General features: G+C 46.0%; 1 protein-coding gene across 7 annotated transcripts in view; it reads right to left on the bottom strand.

Moving 5' to 3' along the window:
• LOC138807147 (maestro heat-like repeat-containing protein family member 7) overlaps window positions 1-2,305 on the bottom strand; it is a 47,294-nt gene extending 44,989 nt beyond the window's left edge. For 4 of the 7 annotated variants that reach the window (XM_069992739.1, XM_069992741.1, XM_069992742.1 and 1 more), the window contains exon 1: window positions 2,171-2,305. The gene's annotated coding sequence lies outside the window, so the exon portion shown is untranslated. Of the gene's footprint in view, window positions 1-2,150 lie in introns of all 7 variants that reach the window. The other 3 variants (XM_069992740.1, XM_069992743.1, XM_069992744.1) reach the window with 2 other exon arrangements.
• Window positions 2,306-11,877: the final 9,572 nt, after the last annotated feature.

Raw genomic sequence — 11,877 nt, 5'->3', positions numbered from 1 at the left:
CAAGTTTCCTACCACAGCTAACTTTGAACCATGATCCTCAGATCTCAGCCTCCTGAGTAGCTAGGATTACAGGCGTGAGCCACTGGCACCCAGCTCTTTGTTTTTTAATCTTCAAACTTTATTTTGTTTTTGAGACTATGTAAATCTAGACTTTTAAGCAGAAAGTCTTTTTTGTTTGTATGTTTTGCCGGTCCTGGGACTTGAAATCAGGGCCTCCCTGAGCCTCATTGTGCTCAAGGCTAACACTCTACCACTTGAGCCACAGCACCACTTCTGGCTTTTTCTGAGTAGTTTGTTGGAGATAAGGGTCTCAAGGACTTTTCTGCCCAGGCTAGCTTCGAACCACCATCCTCGGATCTGAGCCTCCTGAGCAGCTAGGATTACGAGCATGAGCCACAGAGCCTGGCTAGTAGAAAGTTTATGTGCATGCCAGTACCAGGGCTTGAACTTAGGGCCTCATGATCTCAACTGGCTTTCTTGCTTATGGCTGCCACGCTACCACTTGAACCATTCCTCCAGATTGGTATTTTGCTTGTTAGTTGGAGATAAAAGTCTCTTCTCAGGCTGGCTTCTAGCCATGATCCTCAAATCTCAGCCTCCTGTGTAGCTATAGGTATGAGCCACCTGTATTCCCACATAAAGTGGGAATATAAAGTGCCTAGGCAAGGGGCTGGGAAGGTGGCTCAGTGGTAGACCGCTTGCCTTGCATGCCTGAGGCCCTGGGTTCGATTCCTCAGCACCACATAAGCAAAAAGAAAAAAGCCGGAAGTGGTGCTATGGCTCAAGTGGTAGAGGGCTAGCCTTGAGCTGAAGAGTTGAGGGACAGCACCCAGGCCCAGAGTTCAGGCCCCATGACCGAACCCAAAAAATAATAATAATAAAGTACCCAGGCAAGTGGCAGAGGTGGAATTCAAACCAAGTCCTCTCAACCCATGTTTGCCTACAATACCACAGATTCCCAAGGTATGAGTCATCTATTCCTTTTTGCTGAAAAAGTTCAGCAAAAACCGGCAACAACTGCAAAAAAAAAACAAAAAAAAACACAAAACTCCAGGGTTTTGGAGTTAGACAAATATGAATTGGAGACTTATTCTGCCTATAACAGGAACAGACAACCAAATATGCTCACAACTATAGTTTTTGCTCAATAACCAACCAGAATGCTCTCCTCTATCTCTTCTTCCTACTCCACCCTATTCCTCAAGTGAAGGAATTCAAGAATGTCTTTACAGCTCCTGACAAGGTCATCACATTCCCCAGGGTGCTGACCATAGGAGTAAAGGGACATAGACAGAAAAGAATACAACCCTGGAGATTCAGGTCCAAGGCCACCATCTAGCTTGCAGTCAAGTCCGTACTCCTAGAATCTTCTTTAAAACCACACTTCGACCCATCACCCTCTAGAACAGTGCTTCATTTTGAGACAACACCTAGAAGTCTTCGTTTTGACTGGTAGAATAAGAAACCTTTATTTCTTTTTCTCCAAGATCCTGATCTCATTATGTAGCAGAATTTCTGGTCACAGGCCTTTGACCATGTGATTTTGGCTTCTCCACTACCAATAGACACCTCAATACTAAGAAAGGGAGAATTTCCATAAGGTGGTGCTCACAGTCCTAGTCCACAGTCCGCAAAGTAGGTCTTCCAAAATTGTCCATTCTCACCATCCTCACCTTGTCCCTCTGGGAAAGGGGTCAGGGCAAGGACAACCTGGTTCCCTCGTCCGCTGCCTTATTCCTTCCTTCTTTCTTTCTCTTTTTTTTTCTCTCTCTCTCCTCTCTCTTTCATCTATTCATCTATTTTTGTGCATGTACTGGGGCTTGAACTCAGGGTTAGGTACTTAGCTTTTTTGCTCAAGGATGATAATCTACCACTTGAACTATAGCTCCATTTCTGGCTCTTTGGTGGTGAATTGGAGCTGAGAGTCTCACAGACTTTGACTGGCTTCAACCCATGATCCTCAGATCTCAGCTCTCTGAGTAGCTAGGATTACAGGTGTGCGTCACCAGTGTCCAGCTCCTCTGTCTTCTTTCACTCAGTCTGTTATTGTCTCTCTGGATTTTCTTTCCCTCTCCCTTCCCCTCTACCTCCCCTCCCATACCCCCACCCATCACACTCAGTAGCCACAATTTTCTCTGCAAGCTGCCGACCTAAAAGGTCAATGTGTTACCTCTCCCTGGGACATCCACATGCTAAAGGAAAATTCTGCTTTAATCCAAAGATAGGACGTTCTAACTGGAATTACAGCCAGAGGAGACTTGTACCTAGGGGGTGGGGATCAAGGTGGTAACTGCTTTATGGGAGACCCCACCCCTGGGACTTTCCCAGAGCCACCCCTCAACTTACTTACCTAGGTTCCTCTCAGCCCCGGCTGGAGCTATGGTCTTTATGAGGTCACCATGATCTGGAAGTCTCTCAGCCAATAAGGTCTCTGCTCCTCCCAACTCAGATGGAAGAAGTAGAGGAGGAGTCTTCTCAAAGAAAGATACACCTTTAGACCCCACAGCTGCATGGGAAATACTTCACTTAAATGAAGACCAAGCCAGGAGCCAGGAATTACAGGCACAAGTCTGTATGTAACCTTAGTTATTCATGAGGCTGAGATCTGAAGATTGTGGTTAGAAGTCATCCCAGGCAGAAAAGTCTGTGAGAGACTCTTATCTCCAATGAACTACCACAAAGCCAGAAGTGTGGCAGCATGGCTCAAGTGGTAGAACACTACTTTTCAATCAGAAAGTTAAGCAAGAGTGTAAAGCCTAGAGTTCAAGCCCCAGGACACACACACACAACCACCACCATCAACAACAACAACAACTTTCTTGCCTGGCATTCAAGATTCCCTATAAAAACTCCTCACTGTATGTCCTTACACCCTGTCTTGGGGGTGACAGTACTTTGGAACCCAATGGTCTGTGATGAAACTGAGACCCAGAGAAGGTAATACTAGCTCAAGGTCTGGGCACCAAAGTCTTCCTGTTTACCAGATCCTTGATCTTTTCCCTGCTCCACCCTACCTCCTCACCCAGGTACAGATAACAGAGTAGAGCAGGGTGGGGAGAAGATGACCTTAATTCAGCAGCAAGGAAATGAGGGCCCACTGGCTAAAGATGAGCAATAACTAAGATAATTAAGATACAGTGACTTTAGGAAAACTTCACAGGCATGCCATCTACAAAATGACTGTGGAGTTGTCCATGAAATTATGTTCTTGTTTTCACACAGGATATTCTTAAGACACATACATAACTTGTTCTGACACATGCTCCCCAGAAACCAGCCTCATCAGACTGGCTCTCCTCCTCTCAGTATCTGTCAGCACTCAACAGCTGCCTCACAGGTGCTGCTGATGACTGGCAGGCATTCTTTCTGTTGTTTTTGTTCTGCTACAAGGGCTTGAACTCAGGCCCGAGGCATTCTTCCTTAACTTTTTTACTGTTCACGGCTGGCACTCTGCCACTGAAATAACAGCTCCCCCTTTTTGGTGATTTATCAGAGATAAGGGACTCAGATTTTTCTTGCTTAAGCTGGCAGTCCTCAGAGCTCAGCCTCCCGAGCAGCTAGGATTATAGGTCTGAGCCTATAATGCTAGCCGGCCTAGCCTGGAAGGCATTCTTTTTTTTTCTTTTCTTTTCTTTTTCTAATTGTGAAAATACAGTACAGAGGGGTTACAATTACATGGGCAAGATAATGTATACATTTCTTATTAAGCATTGTAGCCTCCTCCTTTGTTTCCCCTTCCCATCCCTTCCCATCCTCTCCCCACCCCCTTACCCAATCCTCCCCCCCACACCAAAGTTGTAAAGTTCGTTTTCGACATAATGACTTGTACATCTCATTGTTGCAATGGGTCCACCTGTATCCCTATTTAAACGATTTGTTTTTTCCCTTCCCTTCCACAAATTATACCCACATCAAATACAATGAAAGCAGGAGTTATACCATGGGGGAGGGACATACAAAGCAACAAAGAAATAATCTTGTAAATGTGTTAGAAACAATCGCATGAAAGAAAAAAAATCTGAATACATATCTTAGGGTTCATTTCCCTAACATCAACTTATCTGACCTTTTCTGCTTGACTCAGACATATATTAGTTATTGCAAATAAGGGAAACCATGGGACCTATGTTTCTTTAGGCCTGGCTTACTTCACTTAATATAATTTTTTCAAGTCTTTCCATTTCCTAACAAATGGGGCAATGTCATTCTTTCTGATGAAGGCATAGAATTCCATTGTGTATATATGCCACATTTTCTTGAGCCATTCATCTACTGAGGGGCATCTGGGTTGGTTCCATATCTTAGCTATGGTAACTAATGCTGCAATAAACATAGTCGTGCTGGTAGCTTTAGTGTGGTCTTGTTTGTGAACATTTGTGTAAATGCCCAAAAGTGGGATTGCTGGGTCATAGGGGAGCTCTATGTGGAGTCTTCTGAGGAACCTCTATACTGCTTTCCAAAGTGGTTGAACAAGTTTACACTCCCACCAACAATGCAGTAAGGTTCCCTTCCTGGCAGGAATTCTTGAATTCCTTCCCATCCACCCTTTTGAACGTCCAGCTCCTTCCCAACCCCAGAACCTGCACCTTGGGCTCTATTCTGCTGTTTCAACGGTTCTAGTTACCCAGAATTCCTCCTCTATCTGCTCCTTCTGAGCAACCTACAAAAATAACTGTTTTCTCTCCCAGCCAAAAAAAAAAAAAAGTGAAAAATCTTTTCTCCCCTAGTAGCTCCTCCCAGGAAGCTCTGTTGTTTCCAAGACAAGCCTGGATACCTGCCTCCTGCAGGTCTATTTACCTCCAAATTCCCCCAGTTCCTCTAACTCCCCACTCTTAGTCCTCACTCAATTCCTCACTGTAAACCAACATGCAGAAGCTGTATCTGTATTAAAATGCTACAGGCAGCTCACCCTTGGCTGAGTAGCACATCACGATTGTGGAGAGATGGGATGTTGTAGGTCAAGAGCCAAAATTATCTTGGGCTATCTTTAGATACCACCGCTTCCCCCTCCCTCCCCCCCCCACCCCCCCAGTACTGGGATTTAAAACCAAGGCTAAATAAGCACTCTAACAGTGAGCTAACATTCCCCAGACCTTTTTAACTTTATTTTTGAGACCAGATATTTCTAGGTTGCCCAAGTGGGCTTCACATTTTTACTTCTTGTGCTTCAGCTTATGAGTGTTAGGATTACGGGTGTGGGGCCCTCAAGCTTATTTTGCAGGCCAAGGGGTGGAACCCAAGGCCTCAAGTTTGCTACTCAAGTACTAAATCACTTGAGCCATACCTAGTCCTTTCATTTGCTTATAAAGTGGCTTCAGACTCCTAATCCTCCTGCTTCTGCTTCCAAAGAAACTGGGATTAAAGGTAAACAGCACCACACCAAGCTTTATCCCCTTCAGTTGCTTGGTTTTATTTATTTATTTATTTATTTAGCCAGTCCTGGGCTGGAACTCTGGGCCTGGGCACTGTCCTGAGCTTTTTTGTTCTACCACTTGAGCCACTGCACTACTTCTGGCTTTTTCTGCTTATGTGGTACTGAAGAATCGAACTCAGGGGGCTGGGAAGGTAGCTCAGTGGTAGAGCGCTTGCCTTGCATGCCTGAGGCCCTGGCTTCGATTCCTCAGCACCAGGTAAGCAAAAAGAAAAAAATTGGAAGTGGCGCTGTGGCTCAAGTGGTAGAGCGCTAGCCTTGAGCTGAAGAGCTGAGGGACAGCGCCTAGGCCCAGAGTTCAGGCCCCACAACCGGACCAAAAAAATTAAAAAATTACAAACATTAATTAAAAAAAAAAAAAGAATCGAACTCAGGGCTTCATGCATGCTAAGCAAGCACTCTACCATTAAGCCACATTCCCAGCCCGTTTTTATTTTTATTTGTATTTTTTGGTCAGTATTGGAGCTTGAACTCAGGGGCCTAGTGCTTATTCCAGTTGCTTGCTCATAGCTGGCACTCTACCACTCTAGCACTTGAGCAAAGATGCCAGTCCATCTTTTTACTAGTTAGTTGCAGATGGAATCTGGTGGACTTTTCTATACCAGCTGACTTGGAACTGCGATCCTCTAGATCTCAATATCCAGATTAGATAGGATTATAGATATGAGCCAAGCCTGAGGGTCTTATCCCCTCTTAGCTTTGCTAAAACTCTTAGAATATGTGCTAAGGTGGGCACATCTAACCTTTACCTGCCCAAAAGCTAAGAATATGATAAAGACAATATCTAAATTAGTCAGGCACAGTGGTTGCCTGCCTGTAATCACAGAATTTGGGAGGTGGAAAAGGATCAAAAGTTTGTGTTCATTAGTGAGATCCTATCTCAAAAAACCAGTCTGCCAGGCATTGGTGACTTGTGCTGATAATCCTAGTTATTTAGGAGACTGAGATCTGAGGAAGGAAGTTCAAAGCCAGTCAGGACAGAAAAGTCAGGGAGACTCTTCTGCCCAATTAACATATCCAATTAATCCCTGCCTCCCTGTCCACACCATTTCTTGCTCCCAGGGGTAGTTTTTTTGTTTTGTTTTGTTTTTGTCGGTTGTGGGACTTGAACTCTGGGCTTGGGCACTGTCCCTCAGCTCTTCAGCTCAAGGCTAGTGCTCTTGAGCTACAGCTCCACTTCCAGTTTTCTGGTGGATTATTGGAGATAAGAGTCTCACTGATGGGCTGGAAAGGTGGCTCAGGGGTAGAGCGCTTGCCTTGCATGCATGAGGCCCTGGGTTCGATTCCTCAGCACCACATAAGCAAAAAGGAAAAAAAAATGGGGGGGGAGGGCTGAGAAGATGGCTCAGTGGTAGAGCGCTTGCCTTGCATGCCTGAGGCCCTGGGTTCGATTCCTCAGCACCACATAAGCAAAAAGAAAAAAAGCCGGAAGTGGCGCTGTGGCTCAAGTGGTAGAGCACTAGCCTTGAGCTGAAGAGCTGAGGGACAGCGCCCAGGCCCAGAGTTCAGGCCCCACGACCAGACCCAAAAACAAACAAAAAAAAAAAAAAAAAAGGAAAAAAATGGAAGTGGCGCTGTGGCTCAAGTGGTAGAGCTCTAGCCTTGAGCTGAAGAGCTGAAGGACAGTGTCTAGGCCCAGAGTTCAGGCCCCATGACTGAACCAAAAAAAAAAAAAAAAGAGTCTCACCGAGTTTCCTGCCTGGGCTGGCTTTGAACTTGTTTTAGCTTTTACTGAAGCATCATGTGCCTGCAGCAAATTGCACAACCCACATCAAGCCGAGATCCTCAGATCTCAGCCTCCTGAGTAGCTAAGATTACAGGCGTGAGCCACCTGCACCTGGTTTGGGTAGTTTTTTGTTTGTTTTCGTGGTTTTTTTTTTTTTTTTAAGACAAAGCCTTGCTTTGTAGCCCAGGCTGGCTTTGAACTTGTTTTAGCTTTTACTGAAGCATCATATGCCTGCAGCAAATTGCACAACCCACATCAAGCCCGAGGAATTGTCACTGAGAAAGTGCAAATGTCAAAAGAGATTACCAGAGGGCTGGGAAAGTGGCTTAAGTGGTAGAGTGCTTGCCTAGCATGCATGAAGCTCTGGGTTCAATTCCTCAGTACCACATAAACAGAAAAAGCCAGAAGTATAGAGTACTAGCCTTGAGTAAAAGAAGCTCAGGGACAGTGTCCAGGCCCTGAGTTTAGGCCCCAGGACTGGCAAAAGAAAGGAAGGAAGGAAGGAAGGAAGGAAGGAAGGAAGAAGAGACAGAGAAAGAAAGAAAGAAAGAAAGAAACAAACAAACAAAGAAAAACAAAGAAAGAAAGAAAGAGAAAGAAAGAAAGAAAGAGAGAGAAAGAGAGAATGAAACAGAGAAAGAAAGAAAGAAAGAAAGAAAGAAAGAAAGAAAGAAAGAAAGAAAGAAAGAAAGAAAGAAAGAAAGAAAGAAAAAGAATTACTAGGACTCTCCAAGCCGCCTTCATCATCCCTCAGTCACTGCCCCCAGGAAAGCACTACCCTGAGTTCCCCCATCATACATCAGATGGCCTGTTTAGGGACTAAATGGGAATGGAACCATAGAGCTAGCACACACTCTTCTGACTTATTTAGGTCAATATTAGTGAGAGGTAATATATTTTTTACCTGGTAGCTCTTCCTTCTTCTACAGGTTGGCTTCCTCTAATTTCTTCCTTCTTATTTCTTAGTCTCTGTCTAGAGGCTTTGAGCAGTGGTTTTTTGTATTTTTGTATTTTGTTCAGAGTTTAGAACTGTTAGCACAGGGAGGGGTGGTACCAAAGCATCTCCTTTCCCGTACTTTGTTCTGTCTTTTCGCCTACTTCCTTTTTTTTTTTTTTTTTTGTCGGTCGTGGGGCCTGAACTCTGGGCCTGGGCACTGTCCCACTTCCGGTTTTTTCTGCTTATGCGATGCTAAGGAATCGAACCCAGGGCCTCATGCATGCAAGGCAAGCACTCTACCACTGGGCCACCTTCCCAGCCCCTCTCCTACTTCCTTTTGAATTTCTAAATTTGTCTTTCTCCTCTACCTCCTTCCTCCTCCTATTTGTTTGGAAGTTACAAATGCATCTGTGTCTATTGTTCAGGGTTATTCTAGCCTTTTTTCCTTCAGTTCTTTTTTGACTCAAAGTCTCTCTCTGTAGCCTCCAACTCATAGTCCTTCTGCTTCATCTGTCATTACATCTATTCTAGCCATTTTAACCATTGTACTTCAGTTAGCAACGTCTAAAATTAATATCATTATTTTCATATTTTTTAAAAAGCCAGGTGCTGATGGTTCATGCCTGTAATCCTAGTTACTCAGGAGACTGAGATCATGGTTCAAAGCCAGCCGCAGCAGAAAAGTCCCATGAGATTCTTATCTCCAATTAACCAGCAGAAAATCTGGAGTGGAGCTATGGCTCCAAGTGGTAGAGCTCCAGCACCCAAGCCCTGAGTTCAAGACTCACAACCTACAAAACAAAGGAAAGAAAGAAAAGAAAAGCTGCCGGGCACAGTGGCTCATGTCTACAATCCTAGTTTTTCAGGAACTGAGATCTGAAGTGGTTCAAATCCAGTTCAGGCAGGAAAGTCTGAAAGACTCTTTGTTTGTTTGTTTGTTTGTTTTTGCCAGTCAGGGGGCTTGAACTCAGGGCCTGGGCACTGTCCCTGAGCTGCTTTTGCTCAAGGCTAGCACTCAACCACTAGAGCCACAGCACCACTTCTGGCTTTTGCTGTTTATGTGATACTAAAGGAATCAAACTTAGGGCTTCATGCCTGCTAGACAAGCACTCTACCATGAAGCCACACTTCTAGCCCCTGAGAGGCTTTTATCACTAATAAACTATAAAGAGCCAGAAGTAGCTCTGTGGTTCAAGTAGTAGAGTGCTAGCCTTGAGGAAAAAAAAAAAAAAAAGCTCAGATACAGGATTCTGGAAAACCAGATGCTTTTTCTAACTGCAAGGACTCAAGTTGGATTTCCCTGCATTATAATGGGCTTCTCTGGGAGGAGGAGGGCCCACAGTGGTTGGGGAGGAGGGACAACACTCTGCCTCTCACAGTTATGGGGCCTCCTGGGGCCTTGGGGCTCTTCATTAGGGCAGATCTAGGCACAGCTGCCTCACAGCTGCTTCGCATCTGCAACACAGAGCCTCCTGAACACCCTAGTTTCTTCTCCCCTGTGACATATCAAAGGGCAGGAATTGGAGTGGGGGAAGTATCAAGGCAGCCCAGTAACTGGGCCTAAAGGTCCATCTTTCTAGGGCTTTTGGCTATTCTGGATCGCATAGTAGGGGGGGCGTGATGTGACTTTATGGGGCAGGGATGAGTGGTGCTAAAACCAGATGCCTGGGTGCTAGGGAGCCCTGGCTTTCCCCCAGACACTTCCAATATCAGTCTCAAGCTGGCACAGGAGGCTCACATCTGTAATCCTAGTTATTCAGGGGTCTGAGATCTGAGGATCAAGGTTAGAAGCCAGCCTGGGCGGGAACATGAGAGAGTCTATGAGACTCTTAGCGCCAATTGACTAACCAGGTATACTCAAGTAGTAGAGTGCTAGCCCAAGGTACAGACCTGAGCACATCTCTCTCCTGACCATCCCATAGGTACTGCCCATCTCCTCTCCAGGCCAAAGCCAAATTCTATCAACCTAACCCAGTCCTGTATGCCTCCACAGTCTCATCTCCCATCTTCCACACTGTGTTCCACTGGTTGTTCAGCTGTATACCACACTGCAGTATTTCCAAAAACCTTGACAGCTTGCTAGGCCTGGAATGTCCCTCCCCAGGCCCACGATCCTCAGGCAGCTCAGGCTGTGCCTCTTCTGAGCTCCCTCTCACCCTCAGGAGTTTGAGTCTTCTCCTCTGTGAGCCACATCCCTGGCTCCTTGATCCTGCCCCTACTGCATGCCCACCACCCCTTTCTAAGCCTGATATCCGTACAGCCAGGAGCCCCTTCGGCAACACCAGCCCTGGGACAGGCGCTTCTGAATGCTGAAATGCCAGCAGTCTCCACAGGCTCCTCTCCTACAGACCTGCAGAGCCTACCACAGTACATGGCAGACTATGTGTGTGCTCAGTAATTTGGTTATGTGCATCGCACAAGAGGTAACGGACAGGACCAAAGTCCTTCAAAGCCCTTCAGAACTCGCTCTGCGTGAGGAGCTATCTGTTCGTCTTGCCAACACAGAGCTGGGTCAGGCGTTTCTGGACATTCTTCTCAAAGTGGATGGGTCCCTCACTGCCTGCTGAGCTGGAACTGGGGATTTACACCTCAGCTTTGTTGCTGCTGATCTCGGGTCCTTGCTGTAAGAGGAGTTGATGATGCCTCCCTCAGAAGTGTGGTGGACATGAAGTAAGCTACAATTCCCACCCAAGAGCAGTATGGAGAGCTTGTAGTCCATGGACAGCACTCATGTACTGTAAGAACTAGGCTTTGAACTGGGCACTGGTGGCTCAGGCCTGAATCCTAGCTACTCAGGAGGCTGAGATCTGAGGATCGTGGTTCAAAGCCAGCCCGGGCAGGAAAAGTCCATGAGACTCTTATCTGCAATAAACCACCAGAAAACTGGAAGTGGCTCTGTGGCTGAAGTGGTAGAGTGTTCGCCTTGAGCTGAAGAGCTGAGGGACAGCACCCAGGCCCAGAGTTCAAGCCCCAGGACCAACCAAAACAAACAAATAAACAAAAAAACACTAGACTTTGAACTTTCAAAAAGAGATTGTCCTGTTTATCTGTTCAATACTATAACTCCCCCCCCCCAACATCCCATTGTCAAGGATGTGGACAGGAGGTGGCCAACACACGCCATAAAACCAAGCATCTGGACCTGTATTTGCATGTGACCCGGGAGTGACTTGGGGTAAGTAGTGGCCTCTTCGGCATCACGTGCCTATTAGCACCACTGGGAGTATGATTGACAAATAAATGCAATGATATCATAGGGGATCAGTAAATATATTTTCTCATTATTACTAATGAAGCTTGACTCCTCTCGCATCTTTACTTACTTGCTCCTCTATCACCAAAGCTCTGCAGGCTTTCTCTGTGAACCTCTTTAAACCCAAGGCCCTGAGCACCTTCATCACGGGTGCTCTGAGGTCTATTCAGCTTCAGGATTCCTGGAGTAGGGGGAAGTCCCTAACTTACTTCCCATTTTGAGGCCCCTCTTTCCCCCAGGATCCACTTTGCACAAAGAGGGAGCTCAGTTCCCACCAAGGACTGTCGGTAGTAACCAAGGCCAGCAAGTCAAGCTATCCGTTTAATCCCTGTCCAATCTATCAGACTGAGATAGAAGGAAAATCTATGTCCCTGGGGCAGATCTAATCTGTCCAGGGCGCTAACCCTTGGATCCCCAGGGCAGGGCGGGAAGATAGATTTAGTAGAATGAGAGACGTTAGAGACCAGTCAGTCCAGCAGTTTCCTTTTATGCTGGGACAAAGTGAAGCCCCACCACCACCTACCCCCCAG

This window comes from Dipodomys merriami, unplaced genomic scaffold, assembly GCF_024711535.1.
Source record: "Dipodomys merriami isolate MVZ:Mamm:240054 unplaced genomic scaffold, mDipMer1.0.p SCAF_412, whole genome shotgun sequence".
Lineage (NCBI taxonomy): Eukaryota > Metazoa > Chordata > Mammalia > Rodentia > Heteromyidae > Dipodomys > Dipodomys merriami.
The sequence above is the reverse complement of the archived record's forward strand: the minus strand, read 5'-3'. Positions and strand labels throughout refer to the sequence as shown.